Source organism: Callithrix jacchus, chromosome 7 (assembly GCF_049354715.1).
Source record: "Callithrix jacchus isolate 240 chromosome 7, calJac240_pri, whole genome shotgun sequence".
NCBI classification, from domain to species: Eukaryota; Metazoa; Chordata; class Mammalia; order Primates; family Cebidae; genus Callithrix; species Callithrix jacchus.
Genome location: NC_133508.1, coordinates 131,250,163 through 131,268,731, shown reverse-complemented (window position 1 = coordinate 131,268,731; position 18,569 = coordinate 131,250,163).

Sequence of the window (18,569 nt, the reverse complement as noted above, 5' to 3'; positions counted from 1 at the left end):
AACATAAACCAGATTGAAGCAAAATACTGTGATAAAACATACAGGCTAAGAATATGCATGGGAAGAAGTGATTAAAACACCAGTTGTAAAGTGCAAAGGGTTTTATGGAGGACTGAATATTTTAACTGAGCTTGAAGATTGAGTACAATTTTGATAGAGAAGGAAAGAGCATGTAGCTGAAGAAAAAACATAAAAGTACATTGTATTGCTTGGGAAAATAAAGTAGTTTGGAGTGGCTCTGTTAGTAGGGTTTGTAAAGAGGTGTAGTGATATATGCTGCAGGAAAAATAGGTTAGGGCAAAAACAAAACATATCAATGCCTGATATGAATTATACACTGTGCCAAAAGTTTTCATATTTGCTATTTCATTTCATTTCCATATAGCCATGCAAAGCAGGTATTTCAACATGGAGGCAGGGGAGGGGAAGTGGGGAACAGTCTTAGAGAGTTTTGCTAATTTGTTCAGAGTCTCACAGATAATAAGTAATGGAGCTGAAATTTCAAAACAGGTTGTTATTTAACTCCAAAGCTGGAGCTATTTGTAATTTGGTAACAATCTCTAATTTAAAAAAAGGTTATATTCATTATAGGACTTTAAAAATATAAAGCACTTTCAGATGCATTTAGTTGTTATAACTGAGGGACTATACTAACTTCTCTTCCCAGGTCCACAAGAGGCGTAGTTTCAAAGGCAAGAACTTCCTAGCACCATGCTTCCATCTACCTCCCCATCTGGGAGTCTGGAGTTCTTTGTCTAACTTTTCCCGTGCATGGGCTGTGTAGAAAGCCCCAGTGAGCTTCCTTTGTTTAGAAAGCCCACCAAAAGCTCCAAGGGAGGAGGCTTTGATTGCAGGCCAGGCAGCCAATCCTATATCAAAGTCGAAGATCAGTCATTCCAAAGAAAGTTTGGAAAAGCTCCTCTCACTGGATGAGAACTTGAATGGGGAGGGAGTGACTCCAGGGTTAAATTCCCCCTACTCCCTTACCTATACGGATTTCCATCTCTGGGATCCCCTCCCACAGCAGCATGGGAAACTTCTCTCTCTCTCTCTTTACCTGTGCAGACTCCATCTCTGGATCCCCTCCCATGACAGCGTGGGCTCTTTCTCTTTCTCTCTCTCTCTATTTCTCTTTCTTTCTCTCTGCCTAATAAATTGCTTTTCTGTAAAGCTGTTTGGGTCCAATATTTACTTGAATGAGCTCACTGCACCACCAGGGCCCTCTCCCCATTCTTGGGTGAGTGAGGCCCAAGGACCTGGGAAAACACATCCAATCAGGAAACAGTGAGCATTTTGGGGACACCCGCTCAGCCTGGCTCCTGTCACCTAGTTACATCTGTGGTGAGCCAGCCAGGAGAAACGTCATAAAAGACTGTGTTACTTCAGAGTGGTGAGTGAATCAGACCCTTCTCACTTGCTAAATCTGTCCTATTGCTTCTTCTAAATACGTCAAGGAGAAAGCGCCAGGCACAGAGGCCGCCGGGCCTGTGTGGGACCGCAGGAGTCCCAGAGGTGTCTGCTGAAAGTGGCCTGGCCAAATTAAAAGGCACTGTGCCTGGCTTTCTCCAAACCTGCTCCTGCTCGCTCGCTCGCGCTCGCTCGCTCTCTCTCTCTCTCTCTCTCTCTCTCTCTCTCTCTCTCTCTCTCTCTCTCTGCCTAATATATCATTTTCTGCAAAACTCTCTGGGTCCAAAACTTACTTGATTGAGCTCACCATGCCACCAGGGCAGTCTCCCCATTCTTGGGTGAATGAGGCCCAAGGGCCTGGGAAAACACATCCCATTGGAGAACAGTGAGAGTTTTGGGGACACCCCTGCAGCCTGGCTCCTGTCACTGGTTACATCTGAAGTCATTAATCCCAATTTATAGTTGGGAAAATTGAAGCCCAGTGAGATTATTCAAGGTTGCAGAGTGAATAAGTGGCAGACTGGAAATGCAACCCAAGCTTTCTGACTACAAAGTCTCAGGTCTTTCCAACATCCTTTAAGAAGTCTGGAGATTCTTTTGTAAGCAGTGGAAAGAGTTAGTGAACATTTTTGAGAAGGGGGATGATATAAACATTAATATTTGGAAAGATTAGTCTGAGCATATGAGATGGTCTGGAATGGACAGAGACAAGAACATTAATTATTAAGCTATTGTAAAAAGAGTAATTATGTAGACCTGAACAAAGAGAGTTTCATGATAATAAGATAGAAGAAACAAATTAGAGGCATTCGAAAACGGAATTTACAGGAGTTAGTCCATGTTGCATCTACAGTGAGACAGGAGGACCATGCCTAAATAATAATGGAGGTAGGGGGAATCATGGTTAAGAAGAGGTAGATTTGGATGGAGAGAAAGAAAGAGACATCCAAATGGATATATCCCATAAGAGCTTGACAGTGGACATGTGGGATAATATAGTAGGGCTGTGTAACAAGTCCCTCAAGCTAGACTGTAAGTACCACAGAGCCAGTGAGGGTCTGGTTTATTTCCGCATCCCCAGAGCCAGGACAGGCCCTGGCACTCTATAAATATTTGTTAACTTTGGATGAAGAACTTTAAGGATGGTAGAATTTTTGAAAATTGTCCAAAGATAGAAAGCAAAAAGAAGAACATGTTTGAGGAAAGACTTGATAGAAACCGAGAAGCATTATGTAAAGGAAGTCATTGGGAGAGAGTTACGAGAGTGTGAGATGTCACAGACAGGCATTGTTGGAAGGGGATCAAAGATAGCGTTACTGAAATAAAAGGTCAAGAGAGAGTGGAAGTCAACATGTGAAGAACTGAAGAGGAATTAGGGGGAGAACTGGAGCCAGGCAGCAGAGAGTACTCTTTCAAAAAGTTTGGTGGTAAAGGAAAAGGGAGCAATGAGAAAACACCTTAAGGAAGAAACAGGATCAAGGAGGAATTGCAAAGGCATGTGTAGCTCAAGGGAAAGAAGGCAGAGAAGAGAGGTAAATTGAAAAGACAAGCGAAATGAAGCTCATGGAAATGGAGGAGGATGAGATTGAAAAGGCACAGACAGAGTGATCAGAATTAGATATACAGATCTGAGCATGTTTTACAGAAAGGACAGGTTGAAGCAAAACTATAGGTGAGTGGTTACAGACAGTGATTGCAAAGGGAGATGAGTAGAAGACTAAGGTCATTTAGATAAGAACCACAGTCAAGGACAAAGGAGTGGTCAGAGAAAGAGCAAGAGAAGTGTAAATTCACTGTCACAAAAATGGATACACAATCAGCCAAGTTTGAGAAAAAGTAACAAGTAGCCAAAAGTGTCAAGCATTGCAGAGGAGAATGAGAAGTGGGAATAAATGGTATACATCCAGTGATATTTGTACAAGCAGTTCATAAACAAAACCTGTAGATTTCCTTTTTGTGGGGAGGGGTCTATTCAGTTAAAGCTGATACATTCCCATGGGTCAACTATGCAACTAACTCAGATTTTGAGATGAATAACAAACCTCTTTGTCTACAGATGGTAAGTTTAAATTGTGATGCAAATAAATTTTTCTTTCAAATGGTGCGAATGTTGAATCTAATTCAGTCCTGCTAATTTTGTTTAAAAAGCATTTGAAGCAGATGGAAGTAGAAAGCCTATTTCTGTAAGTTCCATTTATTCATTCATGCATTGCTTTCATTCAATAAATGTTTATTAGATGTCTACCATATACTTTGTTAGTTACTGGGGTTATGGGAGGATATGGCAATAAACAAGAAAGGCAATGTTTATTGCCTGAAGAAGTAATACCAAAAGAAGAAAAAACTATTTGCTATATTGTTGCTAATAAAAAAAAATTAACTTTTAAAAGCAATTGAAAAAATGATTAATTATAGTAAATCTATTTGAATAACTCTTAGGTGGCCATGAAAATACTTACAAAGATTATATATGAATATGGCAATTTTCCTCTAATATGAAAACAAAATACAACATTGTTATTAGAACAATGTGAAAATGTGTCCGTACACAGCTCAATAGAAATGCAAATGTGTGTTAGAATAAAGAAGTTATTGGTGGTTTTACTTTTGATTTTTCATTGAATTTGTTAAATTTTAAATTATTCTTTTTAAAAATGTCTTCTAATCTTAAACATTAGTAAGTAGTGAGAAATATTATTTCTACTGATTTATAAATACGTCCATTCTTCACATTCACAATGGGATTTGTAAAAGCAATCCTTGGATTTAAAATCTTTTTTTTTTTTAGCAAACAAAGCTCTCAAGTTGGTGATACTCAGGTAAAATCTAACCCACAGATATTGCACCAGTTATTTATTGCCACAAAAATGCTGCCCAAGAAGCTGTCCCAAAGGGCAGTGGGTTAAAACAATAACTATGTATTTTTTTTCCTTAGGAGTCTCTGCATTAGTTAGATAGCTCTTCTGGAAATATTTTCTAAGTCATCTATTGATTTTTCACTGGACTTCCACATTTGGGACCAATTGACAGTCATCAGCTCTAGAAAGGCTGTGGCTGTTTTCCTCACATTCCTCCAGTAGATAAGATTAATCATGTTCTCATATTGAAGCAGAAACTTGTTTACTTGTTTATCTATTTACTTCCTGGGTCTCTGGACACTAGGTACTGTAATAAAGAACTGGAGAAATAAAGTCAAATGGGAAGTTGCCCCTACTATCAAGGAACTTGCCATCTAATTGGGGGGGGAAAGGCAAGTAAACCAAAGACTACACAGTGATGGTAAGTGCCATGATTGTGATGTGACAGGTCCTAAGGGCTCAGTGGGAGACCTTCAAATCAAAGCAAGTAAGTATGAGTTGACGTTGGTAAGTATTGTAGTTGAAGTATCCTTGAACAAGGGAAGAAGAAGAAGAAGAGGAAGAAGAAGGAGGAGGAGGAGGAAGAGGAAGAAGAGAATTTTATGCAGAGGAACAGCAATAGCTGTGAGTCAAAATACCACAGCATTGTTGGTAAGCCCAGTTTTTTTGTTTTTTGTTTTCTATTTTGCTATTTTGGTGGAGAGAAAGGAACACATAACACATTAAGAAATAACATGAGAGAAAGCTATTTGGGGAAGTACAGTATTTAAGGTTCTCGTTGCAAATAACAACTCCAGCTAGTTAAGTTGACTTTATTGGAAGGATACTGGAGTATCTCATGGAATCTTTGGAACCCTTGAATAACTAGGGAAATTCTGGGGAACTCACTAATAGGAATCCATAAACTGTCCTCCTGGTGGGCTGTAAACAACTCAGCCTCTATGCGTCTCACATCAAAGTTCCAGTTTCTTGGGAAAACAAGTCTGTTTGGCCAATATGGGTCATATTTCCACCTCCATGTTACTCAGGTATGACTCGTCGGCAAGTTATGTGTATGGATATTTTGCTACTGTTCCACCCTTATGCTGGGGAGGGAGGTGTCACTGTGAGCTGTGTGGCTGCCTTAAGAGATATCTGTTGTGTCTTATTACTTGGTTTCCTTTCCCTACATGTACAATGACTAAAATGCCTTCAATCTATTTGATCCAGCCATTCAGTACAACTCCTAGCTTGCCATCTTTCCAAGCCCAAAAGTACATTCAGCTGATGGAAGGAGCATCTTGGGGTTAATATTCTTTTAGTCCTGATCTCTGGAAGTAAAATGGCTATTCTTCTAATTCTGGTACAGTCTTATCTAGCTGTAGCTCCTCATGGTCCTGCACTCCATTGACTAAATTGTAAGTATAATTACTACCAGTGTACTCTACAAATAACTGTTGGGGGCAGGGTGGCAATAGTCACTACAGAAAAAAAGGAAGAAGAAAACAGTGATAATTCTTATTTTAAAAGAAAAAAAAAAAGGCAGGAGGCTCTCTTGAGGCCAGAAGTTTAAGACCAGCCTGGGTAGCATATCAAGACCCTGTCTGTACTAACAAAAAAAAATTAGTCAGGCATGGTGGCATGCACCTGTAGTTCTAGCTACTCAGGAGGCTGTGGTGGGAGGATTGATTGAGCCCAGGAGTTCGAGGTTGCAGTAAGCAATCATCATACCATTGCACTCCGGCCTGGCCATCAGAGCAAGATCTATCTTTTTCGGGAAAAAAAGGCAGGGAGGAGGAATAAAGTAATTTTTCAGTCTTCAGACATTCCAGCAATATGTGTGGACTACTCATTCTTACTATAGCTTATGAGGCCATAGCTGGTATGTATGACTACCCATCCAAGTTTCCCTGCTTACAGTTAACATTCCAACTGACTGGGGGGCTTTGCCTAATAGAGTGATTTAAGCCTTCATTTTTAGACATCTAAGCCCTTGGTGATCATCAGCATAAAATGTGACAAATTAGACAAAAGTAATACAGCAGATCAGAGAACAACTCTGAGGTGGAATGACTGGGAACCAATGAATAGTTGTTCAGTATTGGGTTATATTTTACAGATGATGAAACTGAAGCAAAGAATTTAGATTAACTCTTACGTGACAAAGCCAGGACTGAAGCTCATGCTGTCTGGCTCCAGAACAACTCTTCTTCATAGTTATTTTATATTGCCCCTGCACTGTTGGTATGAAAAGTAAATGTAGGCCCTGGGTCTTCTAAACCTGGGATTAAGTCACGTATTCCTATTCCTCTTCTGCTTTTACTAGCCTTGTGAGTGAGAAAGTTACTGAATTTTTCTAAGCTCAGACTTTTTCAATTATAAAATAGAGATACCCTTTGTGGTGGCATGATGCTTATCATTCGATAAGCAGATGTATAAAAATGGTGGTGGCTTTAAGTCTAGCACATATAAGTTTGGATTTTACAAAAAAGGTGGAGAGAATTGATCAAGAGATTTTTGTGACAGAACAGGAAGTTAGAAGAAGGTGAAATGAGAAATGATCTGTGAGAGACTTGAGGAAATGAAGAGGTAGATAATCTCAATACACTGGAGAAAGCATGACTAAGGGGAAGGAAGTGAGAAACATTTTTAAAAAATCATCTTCAAGAACTAATTTGAAGAACAGCCACATTTTGTAATATGAGCCAAGAGATAAAATCAAATTTGTCTCTTGGGAGGGGAAAATAAGCCTCTTTTCAAGCTAAATTCCCCGGCCACCTGATTTGTTTTCTTAACTGTAAATGAGCACTGGGAAAAACAGGCTTTAGAGATTCTGCCCAAGCAATTCGCATACAATTTTCTTGGTAATCACATTGTAGCTCTTTTTTCAGTTGAGCTCACACAGGATTTAATGCTGTTTTGTGACAGCAAGTATTATTATTATTATTATTATTTTTCATCTTCTGGTTGTATGAGGAGCATTTACCATAAAAGGAAATGAGCAAAGTTTACTACATCTTATTCTTCTCAGTAACATCTATAACCCAACGCAAGTATTATTTTTAACATCTATCAAATGCACCAAAATATGCCTGAAAATGTCTTATAGGAATGTATATATGGGAAGAAAAGTGAATTACACATATCTTTGGAATGACCTAATATAAAATTCTGCAGATTCACCTTTATAAGCTCGGTTATGTAACCTGACCTAAGTTATTGTTTTGATTAAAACCCATTTATGCCTAGTGTTCCATTATTGGAACACTAAGCTTGTGGGAGTTATTTACATTCTACTGCTCAAAGTCATCTGATTTTTCACAAAAAAATTTTGCAACCTCCAGCATAAATGGTTTAAGGCCAACATTTACCACAATAAGGTAGTACATTGATTAAGTGACCAATTATAGTATTTTAAGGAGCACATAATGGCAAGTGGCATGTGGCTAAATTGTAGGCAAAGTGATTGAGAAAGTCACTGTTCCCAAATAAATCCCAGTTTATGGCATTCACTATCAAACCTATCATCTTTATTAAGACAAAAATTAGGGTTACTGTTTATATTTAGAACAGAAATATGTATCTTTGTGATTTTCATGTATTTGGGAGGAAGAAACAACTTAAGCACAAAGATAAATCAATTTCCTACATAGATGCTTTGCCAGGTATTGGCAGCTTTAATTTAAAAGATAACAAAATCAATTTCTATTTCTTTGGTGTAATTATATTGATTATATTAGAAAAACATGAACTAATACATTTGGCTTTAAGATCTACCAGCTGGTCACTTGCAGGTACCCGTGTATTCAAAATGTGTTTGATCATTTTAAATGCACAAATAATACTTAACTCTTGAGTAATGATAATAAATATATAATTTATGCATTTATCACCCATAGTTAATTAACACTGTTTTATTGGCTTAATAAGCAAAATAAGATCATAAAATATATGCCATTATAGCCCAGATGTATAGCAATAAAAAAACTTAGATTATAGTATCTCACAATACAAGTCTGCATTAGCAATGACACTGTTATAAAATATTTATAACACTTTCTGATTTAATTTTTAAAAGCCAGAGATTCATTCAGTATCTTTTTGGCATTTGAAATGAAACCTTATTTACCCACCTCACAATAGCTGATTAAAAACAGCTCTTGAAGAGGTCCCAGGCAACACACACAGAGGGGAAATGGGTAGATCTACATGGCATCTTTGTATTTTCAAATTAAAAGTCAACGTTATTCAGACTCAAGTAAACAGATAATAAAAGTGGCATTCAAGCTGGGCATGGTAGCACAAGCCTGTAGTCTCAGCTACTTAGGAGGCTGAAATGGGAGGATCACTTGAGCACAGGAGTTTGAGGTTTTACTGCACTGTGATTGCACCTGTGAATAGCCACTGGACTTCAGCCTGAGCAACATAGCAAGACCCCATCCCTTTTTTTTAAATGTTACATTTATAATTGGTGAGGAAAATATAAACTATACAATAAATGAAGGGGTCATTGGGTAACTGTTTGGAGGGAAAAAATACATCATTTTCCAGAATAAATTTCTAGTGATTTATTGTAATTTTCATGCACTTGAATGATTTTAATATAAAAATGAAACCATGGACTTACTAGAAGAAAATATAAAAAAACACATAGTCTTGGGAATGGGAATTATATTACATGAAACACTAAGTAAAACATTTATTTTTTAAATATTAAAAAACAAAAAACTATCATTTAGAAATTACCAAAAAATTAAAGGGCAGACTGGGTATGGTGGCTTACACCTGAAATTCCAGTTTTGGGAGGCTGAGATGGGAGGATCACTTGAGGTGGGGAAGTCTGAGACCAGCCTGTGCAAAATTGCAAGAACTTCATCTCTCAAAAAAAAAACAAAAGCCTGGAATAATGACATGTGCCAGTAGTCCTAGCTACTCAGGAGGCTGAGGTGGGGTGATTGCTTGAGCCCAGGAGGCTGCAGTGAGCTATGATTGCGTCACTGCACTCTAGCCTGGGTAACAGAGTGAGAACCGAGACCCTGTCTCAGAAAAAAGAAAAAAAGAAAAAGGTCAAGTGTCAAATTAAAGGACAGAAAAAAAGGACTAGGAGTTAGGAATTCTTACATATCAGTAAGGAAAAGATAAATAGCCTAACCATAAAATGAGCAAAGGACTTCTACTGGTAAATTAGAAGAAATAAAAAGGGTCAGCAAGGATAATTTTTTAATTTCCATCAATAATAAAAATTCAAATCAAAGCAACATTAAAATACCATTTTGCCTATCTAATCGGTAAGAATTATTTTTAAAGATAATAGTATTAGAGGAGGGAGGACTCAAGATGGCGCTGTGAGAACAACCCAGGATTGAAGCTCACGGTCAATGCGTGGAGAGGGTGAGTCAGGGCCGCATTTCCAGATGGATCTTAGTTGCCCACAGAACGGGGAAATTCCCAGGTATAAAAGAGACGCGGGATGCCAGGCAGAGGATTTGGCTGGCGCAGCTGGCACCCAGTGTGGCGGGAACCCACGCTGTAGGGGCGCTACACAGTGCTCCGCACAAAGCGCGCTGGTCCATGTGCCCTGTTGAACCAGCAACCTGAGACTTGAGAGGGCTGAACTTGAGACTGAACGGGACTTGGACAGTGAGCCAGCCCAGGAGATTCCAGGGACACAGTGTTTGGAGTAGCGCAGTGGGACAAACAAAATGGCGCTTCCAAACGCTCCCAGTGGAGAGGGTCCCTGAGGGCGCAGCTACGTGGGGGAGGGGCGTTCGCCATTACCGAGGCAAACCGCCCCTACTGAGGTACACACCCATTGCTGGCGCAGCCTGCTGTTGCCGAGGCAACCCGCTACAACAGAGAGACTCCGCTGCAGGGCGTAGCCCGTGGCAGCAGGGCAGAGACCGCAGCAGAAGGGCAGAGCCTTCAGCAACAGGGAGAACCTCACACCAGCAGGGCGGAGCCTCGGCAGGCAAATAGTGACTAGACTGCCTCCTAGTTGGGCAGGACAGCGCAACGGACATTCAAAAATAAAGCCCCAACCCCGCAGACAGAGCATCTGAGAAAAAAAGGGTTTTTTAAAATGAGTTCTGTTGCAGCAGAATTAAACATAGCAGCCTAACAGCCCTGAATAAACATCAGAGCTCACAGCTCAGCAATTGAGCTCCTATAAAGTACAGACTGTCTCCTCAATCAGCTCCCTGACCCTTCTATATCCAAAAGACTGACATTTGGCAGGCATCATTCTGGGACAAAGACAGCAGAAAAAGAAACTGGTAGCATCCCTCACTGTTCCGCAGCTGCTATAGGTGCACCCCAGACAAGCAGGGTCTGGAGTGGACCTCAGCAGTCGTACAGTGAAGGGGCTAAACTGGTAGAAGGAAAACCAAGTAACAGAAACATTTCATCATCAATAATCTGGGTGTCCACTCAGACCCAACCGAAAAGTCAGCAACTACACAGACGACAGGTGGATAAATCCACAAAGATGGGAAGAAACCAGCACAAAAAGGAGGAAAACACCCAAAACCAGAACACCTCACCTCCTAGAAAGGACCAAAACTCCTCACCAGCAACGGAACAAAGCTGGACGGAGAATGACTGTGACGAAATGACGGAATTAGACTTCAGAAGGTGGATAATGAGAAACTTTTGAGAGCTAAAAGAACATGTTTTAACTCAATGCAAAGAAACTAAGAACCTTGAAAAAAGATATGAAAAAAGATTCGAGGAAATGATAACAAGAATGGATAACTTAGAGAGGAATATGAATGAATTAAAGGAGCTGAAAAACACAATACGAGAACTTCGCGAAGCATGCACAAGTTTCAATAGCCGAATTGACCAAGCAGAAGAAAGAATATCAGAAGTCGAAGATCAACTCAATGAAATAAAATGAGAAACCAAGATCAGAGAAAAAAGTGCAAAAAGGAATGAACAAAGTCTCCAAGAAATGTGGGATTATGTGAAGAGACCTAACCTACGTTTGATAGGCGTACCAGAATGTGACGAAGAGAATGAATCCAAGCTGGAAAATATTCTTCAGGACATTATCCAGGAAAATATCCCCCACCTAGCAAGACAGGCCAACACTCAAATGCAGAAAATACAGAGAACATCACAAAGATATTCCTCAAGAAGAGCAACCCCAAGGCGCATAATCATCAGATTCAACAAGGCTGAAATAAAGGAGAAAATACTAAGGGCAGCCAGAGAGAAAAGTCGGGTCACCCACAAAGGGGAGCCCATCAGACTCCCAGCAGATCTCTTGGCAGAAACACTACAAGCCAGAAGAGAGTGGGGGCCAATATTCAACATTCTTAAAGAAAAGAACTTTCAACCCAGAATTTCATATCCAGCCAAACTGAGCTTCAGAAGTGAAGGAAGAATAAAATCCTTTGCATACAAGCAAGTACTCAGAGATTTTGTCACCACCAGGCCTGCTTTACAAGAGCTCCTGAAAGAGGCACTACACATAGAAAGGAACAACCAGTACCAGCCATTCCAAATCACACTAAATGCTAAAGAGCATCAACATAATGAAGAATCTACAACAACTAATGGGCAAAACAGCCAGCTAGCATCAAAATGGCAGTATCAAATTCACACATAACAATATTAACCCTAAATGTAAATGGACTAAATGCACCAATCAAAAGACACAGACTGGCAAATTGGATAAAAATCCAAAACCCATCAGTGTGCTGTATCCAGGAAACCCATCTCATATGCAAGGATACACAAAGGCTCAACATAAAGGGATGGAGGAAGATTTACCAAGCAAATGGAGAGCAAAAAAAAGCAGGAGTTGCAATTCTCATCTCTGATAAAATAGACTTTAAAGCAACAAAGATCAAAAGAGACAAAGAAGGTCATTACATAATGGTAAAAGGATTGATACAACAAGAAGAGCTAACGATCCTAAACATATATGGTCCCAATACAGGAGCACCCACATACATAAGGCAAGTTCTTAATGACTTACAAAGAGACTTAGACTCCCACACAATAAAAGTGGGAGACTTTAACACTCCACTGTCAATATTAGACAGATCACCCAGACAGAAAATCAACAAGGATATCCAGGGCTTGAACTCAGACCTGGAGCAAGCAAAGCTGATAGACATTTACAGAACTCTCCACCCCAAATCCACAGAATATACATTCTTCTCAGCACCACATCACACCTACTCTAAAATTGACCACATAATTGAAAGTAAAGCACTCCTCAGCCAATGCAAAACAACTGAAATCATAACAAACAGCCTCTCAGAGCATAGTGCAATCAAGTTAGAACTCAGAATTCAGAAACCGACCCAGAACCGCACAGCTTCATGGAAACTGAACAACTGGCTCTTGAATGTTGACTGGGAAAACAATGAAATGAAGGCAGAAATAAAGAAGTTCTTCAAAACCAATGAGAACGAAGACAAAACATGCCAGAATCTCTGGGACACATTTAAAGCAGTCTCTAGAGGAAAGTATATAGCAATAAGTGCCCATATGAGAAGAATGGAGAGATCCAAAATTTGACACCCTATCATCAAAATTGAAAGAGCTAGAGGAGCAAGATCAAAAAAACTCAAAACCCAGCAGAAGACAAGAAATAACTAAGATCAGAGCTGAACTGAAGGAGATTGAGATACGAAAAACCCTTCAAAAAATCAATAAATCCAAGAGCTGGTTTTTTGAAAAGATCAACAAAATAGACAAACCGCTAGCCAGATTGATTAAAAATAAAAGAGAGAACAACCAAATAGATGCAATAAAAAATAATAAAGGGGAAATCACCACAGATTCCACAGAAATTCAAACCATCATCAGAGAATATTACAAACAACTCTATGCACATAAACTAGTAAACCTGGAAGAAATGGATAAATTCCTGGACTCCTGTGTCCTCCCAAGCCTAAACCAGGAGGAAGCTGAAACTATGAATAGACCAGTAACAAGGGCAGAAGTCGAGGCAGCAATTAAGAGCCTACCACACAAAAAAAGCCCAGGTCCAGATGGGTTCACAGCAGAATTCTACCAGACACACAAGGAGGAGCTGGTACCATTCCTTCTGAAACTATTCCAAATAATCCAAAAAGAAGGAATCCTTCCCAAATCATTTTATGAGACCAATATCATCCTGATACCAAAACCCGGCAGAGATCCAACAAGAAAAGAAAACTTCAGGCCAATATCCATGATGAACATAGATGCAAAAATCTTCAATACAATATTGGCAAGCCGATTGCAACAGCAAATCAAAAAACTTATTCATCATGATCAAGTAGGATTCATCCTGGGGATGCAAGGCTGGTTCAACATATGCAAGTCTATAAACGTAATTCACCACATAAACAGAACGAAAAACAAAAACCACATTATTATCTCAATTGATGCAGAGAAGGCATTTGACAAAATTCAACAGCCCTTTATGCTAAAAACCCTCAACAAACTCGGTATCGATGTAAGGTATCTCAAAGTAATAAAAGCTATTTACAACAAACCAACAGCCAATATCATACTTAATGGGCAAAAACTGGAAGAATTCCCTTTAAAATCCAGCACTAGACAAGGATGCCCTCTTTCACCACTCCTATTCAATATAGTACTGGAAGTTCTAGCCAGAGCAGTCAGGCAAGAAAAAGAAATAAAGGGTATTCAAATAGGAAAGGTGGAAGCCAAATTGTCTTTATTTGCAGACAACATGATAGTATACCTAGAACACCCCATCGCCTCAGCCCAAAAGCTCCTGAAACTGATAAGCAACTTCAGCAAAGTCTCAGGATATAAAATCAATGTGCAAAAATCACAAGCCTTCCTCTACACCAATAACAGTCTTACACAAAGCCAAATCAAGAACAAACTGCCATTCACAATTGCTACAAAAAGAATAAAATACCTTGGAATACAACTCACAAGGAACGTAAGGGACCTCTTCAAGGAAAACTACAAACCACTGCTCAACGAAATCAGAGAGGACACAAACAGATGGAGAAACATTCCATGTTCATGGTTAGGAAGAATTAATATCGTGAAAATGGCTATACTGCCCAAAGTAATTTACAGAATCAACGCTATACCCATCAAGCTACCATTGACTTTCTTCACACAACTGGAAAAAAACACCGTGAACTTCATATGGAACCAAAAGAGAGCCCACATAGCCAAGTCAATTCTAAGCAAAAAGAACACAGCGGGGGGCATCACACTACCGGATTTCAAACTATACTACAAGGCTACAGTAATCAAAACAGCATGGTACTGGTACCAAAACAGAGATATAGACCAATGGAACAGAACAGAGGCATCAGAGGCAACACAACATATCTACAACCATACAATCTTTGATAAACCTGACAAAAACAAGCAATGGGGAAAGGATTCCCTGTTTAACAAATGGTGTTGGGAAAACTGGCTAGCCATGTGCAGAAAGCAGAAACTGGACCCCTTCCTGACACCTTACACTAAAATTAACTCCAGATGGATTAAAGACTTAAACATGAGACCTGGCACCATAAAAACCCTAGAAGAAAATCTAGGCAAAACCATCCAGGACATAGGAGTAGGCAAGGACTTCATGAACAAAACATCAAAAGCATTGGCAACAAAAGCCAAAATAGACAAATGGGACCTAATGAAACTCCACACTTCTGCACGGCAAAAGAAACAGTCACTAGAGTGAATCGGCAACCAACAGAATGGGAAAAAATTTTTGCAGTTTACCCATCTGACAATGGGCTGATATCCAGAATTTACAAAGAACTCAAACAGATTTACAGGAAAAAAACAAACAAGCCCATTCAAAAATGAGCAAAGGATATGAACAGACACTTTACGAAAGAAGACATATATGAGGCCAACAATCATATGAAAAAATGCTCATCGTCACTGGTCATCAGAGAGATGCAAATCAAAACCACATTGAGATACCATCTCTCGCCAGTTAGAATGGCAATCATTAAAAAATCTGGAGACAACAGATGCTGGAGAGGATGTGGAGAAATAGGAACACTTTTACACTGCTGGTGGGAGTGTAAATTAGTTCAACCATTGTGGAAGACAGTGTGGCGATTCCTCAAGGACCTAGAAATAGAAATTCCACTTGACCCAGCAATCCCATTACTGGGTATATATCCAAAGGACTATAAATCGGTCTACTATAAGGACACATGCACACGAATGTTCATTGCAGCACTGTTTACAATAGCAAAGACCTGGAACCAACCCAAATGCCCATCGATGTTAGACTGGACTGGGAAAATGTAGCACATATACACCATGGACTATTATGCAGCAATCAAAAATGATGAGTTCATGTCCTTTTTAGGGACATGGATGAATCTGGAGAACATCATTCTCAGCAAACTGACACAAGAACAGAAAATGAAATACTGCATATTCTCACTCATAGGCGGGTGATGAACAATGAGAACACATGGACACAGGGAAGGGAGCACTACACACTGGGGTCTATTGGGGGGAATAGGGGAGGGACAGCAGAGGAGCTGGGGAGGGATAGCATGGGGAGAAATGCCAAATGTGGGTGAAGGGGAGGAAGGCAGCAAAACACACTGCCACGTGTGTACCTATGCAACTATCTTGCATGTTCTGCACATGTACCCCCAAACCTAAAATGCGATAAAAGAAAAGGAAAAATACAAAAATTAGCTGGAGTGTGGTGGTGTGTGCCTGTAGTCCCAGCTATTCAGGACAGTGAGGCAGGATGATTGCTTTAGCCCAGGAGGTGGAGGCTGCAGTGAGCTATGATTATGCCACTACACTCCAGCTTGGATGACAGAGAGAGACCCTGTCTAAAAAAACAAAAACAAAAACAAAAAAACACAACTTAGTTTAAGTAAATGGTGTACACACCTCGTAATTCAACCGTAAGAACTTAGTTTTGTGGTTACACTTAGTGGCAAGGGAAGCTGGGAAATGTCAGCCTGGGCAGCTATGTACTCATCTAAAACTCAGTTGTGGAAGAGAGGGAGAATGGATTTGCAAGGACAACTGGCCATCTGCTAACTGATATGTTAGGCATACATTGCTTGTGGAGGTAACTTAGTTCAATTTTTTGGAAGGAATTTTGTCAATAGTTATCAAAAGCCAGAACAATGTACATGACCTTTGACTTAAGAGAAGTTTATACTAAGAAAATAAAATATGTGGCTGGGTGCGGTGGCTCATGCCCTGAGACGGGCAGATCATGTGAAGTCAGGAGTTCAAGACCAGCGTGGCCAATATGGTGAAATTGCATCTCCACAAAAATACAAACAAAATTAGACAGGCGTGGTGGCAGGTGCCTGTAGTCCCAACTACTTGGGAGGCCGAGGTGAGAGAATCGCTTGAACCTGGGGGGAAGAGGTTATAGTGAGCCAAGATCACTCCATTGCATTCCAGGCTAGGGGACAGAGCGAGACTCCATCTCAAAAAAAAAAAAAAATGTACATGAAGATTTAGTTATAAGGATGTTCACTGCAGAATTATGTTAATAGCAGAAAAACTGAAAACTGTCCAAATATTTATCTCATTGCTTTCTGTGGAAGACAGCCTTAAATGTGTCCATGGATACCAAGTGACAATATCATTACAGTTACTGGTCCAAGAACCATAATCCCCGAATGTTTGTTTATAGGTGACCATTCCACGCTCTATCTATGGCCATCAGATGTTGAGTGCCTACTATGTGCCTTATCCTGTTCTAGAATTTTAACATAAATTATTTCATTTAATTAATCCTGCAAGGCAGATGTAAATATATAAATAGAGGCTCAGAGAGCTTAAGGAACTAGTTTAAGGTTAAACAGCAAATAAGTAATATGGTTAGCTTTCAATTCAGTTGAGTCCAGTTCTTCCCACTCTGCTTCATGCATCTTTTCTCATTTGTCTTGCCTAGCAGGACTGAGTGGAACATGATGCTAAGGAGAAAGCTCTGTGCACATCACAGGGCGACCCTTGAGAAACAACGGCCTCACCAGAGAGATTGGTGGGGACAACGCCTAGCCCTCAGGATTCATCAAGGTGTTTATGTTTATCAAGAGTAGAAACCAACTTTCAACTATTTTAGGTAGAAAAGGGGAAACATAAGAAAATAGGAGCATCTCACGAAGCTAAGGCTGGAATGCAAGCAGCCAGGGGTCAAAAGAGCTGACATTGCAATGGAAAGATCAGCAGGAACTCGGAGAGAGCTTACTTTGTTTCTCACTCTGTTTTTTTCTGCAGCATCTGGCTTCTCAGTTATTCAAGCCATATAGCAGCTGGCAGATGGCAGCCACAGCTTTCATATTTACTTTTTACAGTTCCAACTACATGGAAAGACACATTCTCTCTCTGCTCCCATCCTCAATTCCAGATTCCTTGGGAAGGGACTCTGGCTCAGCTTGAGTCAGCAGCCTATTTCCAGTTCAGTCACTGGCCAGAGGGAGGATGGGGATGTTGTACATAGTTCTGCCATAGGCGAGAGAACCAGTTAATGGGTTCATTGTGAGCCATCAAGATATTCCAAAAAGCATCTATTAGACAATTCTCCATGTGACCCTGGGCTGACCTAGTACTCCACCCCCCATTTCTTGCTTGTAGTTCTCAAGAATAATTTTACGATGTGCTGGGAAAGCAGTATCATTAGAGAGGAACTGCCTGAAACAGCCTGGGCCTTGCACTGGGGCAGTCAGGGATGTGCTTTTCTGCAGTTGCACAGATATACTTTCTTGATGCATCTCGTGACCTTGAAACTCAGACTAAAACGGAATTGAGAGAAGTATTCGTTCTTGTTTCTGTCTGTGACAATAGTTGCTACAAAAATAAGCAATTATCTTTATAAGTGACAATGACCAAGTTTGTTCAAAAGAACTTATTTTACCCCTTAACATTTCATCCCCTTCACACCCCATCAATTGATTTGGTGGTAACACATTTAAATGCTTATAAATGGACTGATTCAAATAATTTTATAATGTACTGAGAACATAAAAATATAGATGCATATTCTGTTATTTGTAGTACTGCTTATTAACAAGTAGCAAGAATTTATTTGTTTGTTGTTTTCCTCAGAAACATCTGGCCTTCTTGTAATGCACATTAGCCACAGATTACACTGGAAGAAAGGCAGAGAAGGACAGAAAAGACTGAGGCAGGGACAAAGTTGGGATAGCATTTCCAGTATATCAAAATAAGGCCAGTTCTTTTTATTAAATCTCAAAAGTACTCTATTTGGAGAATACACGAAAATAATTCATTTGGAAAATTACACCAACAATTAATAGCTTGTGTGGCCTAAATTAGTATGGCATAAAGTAATACAATCTTAAAACCTTGAGATACTGTAATCCAGAAGGA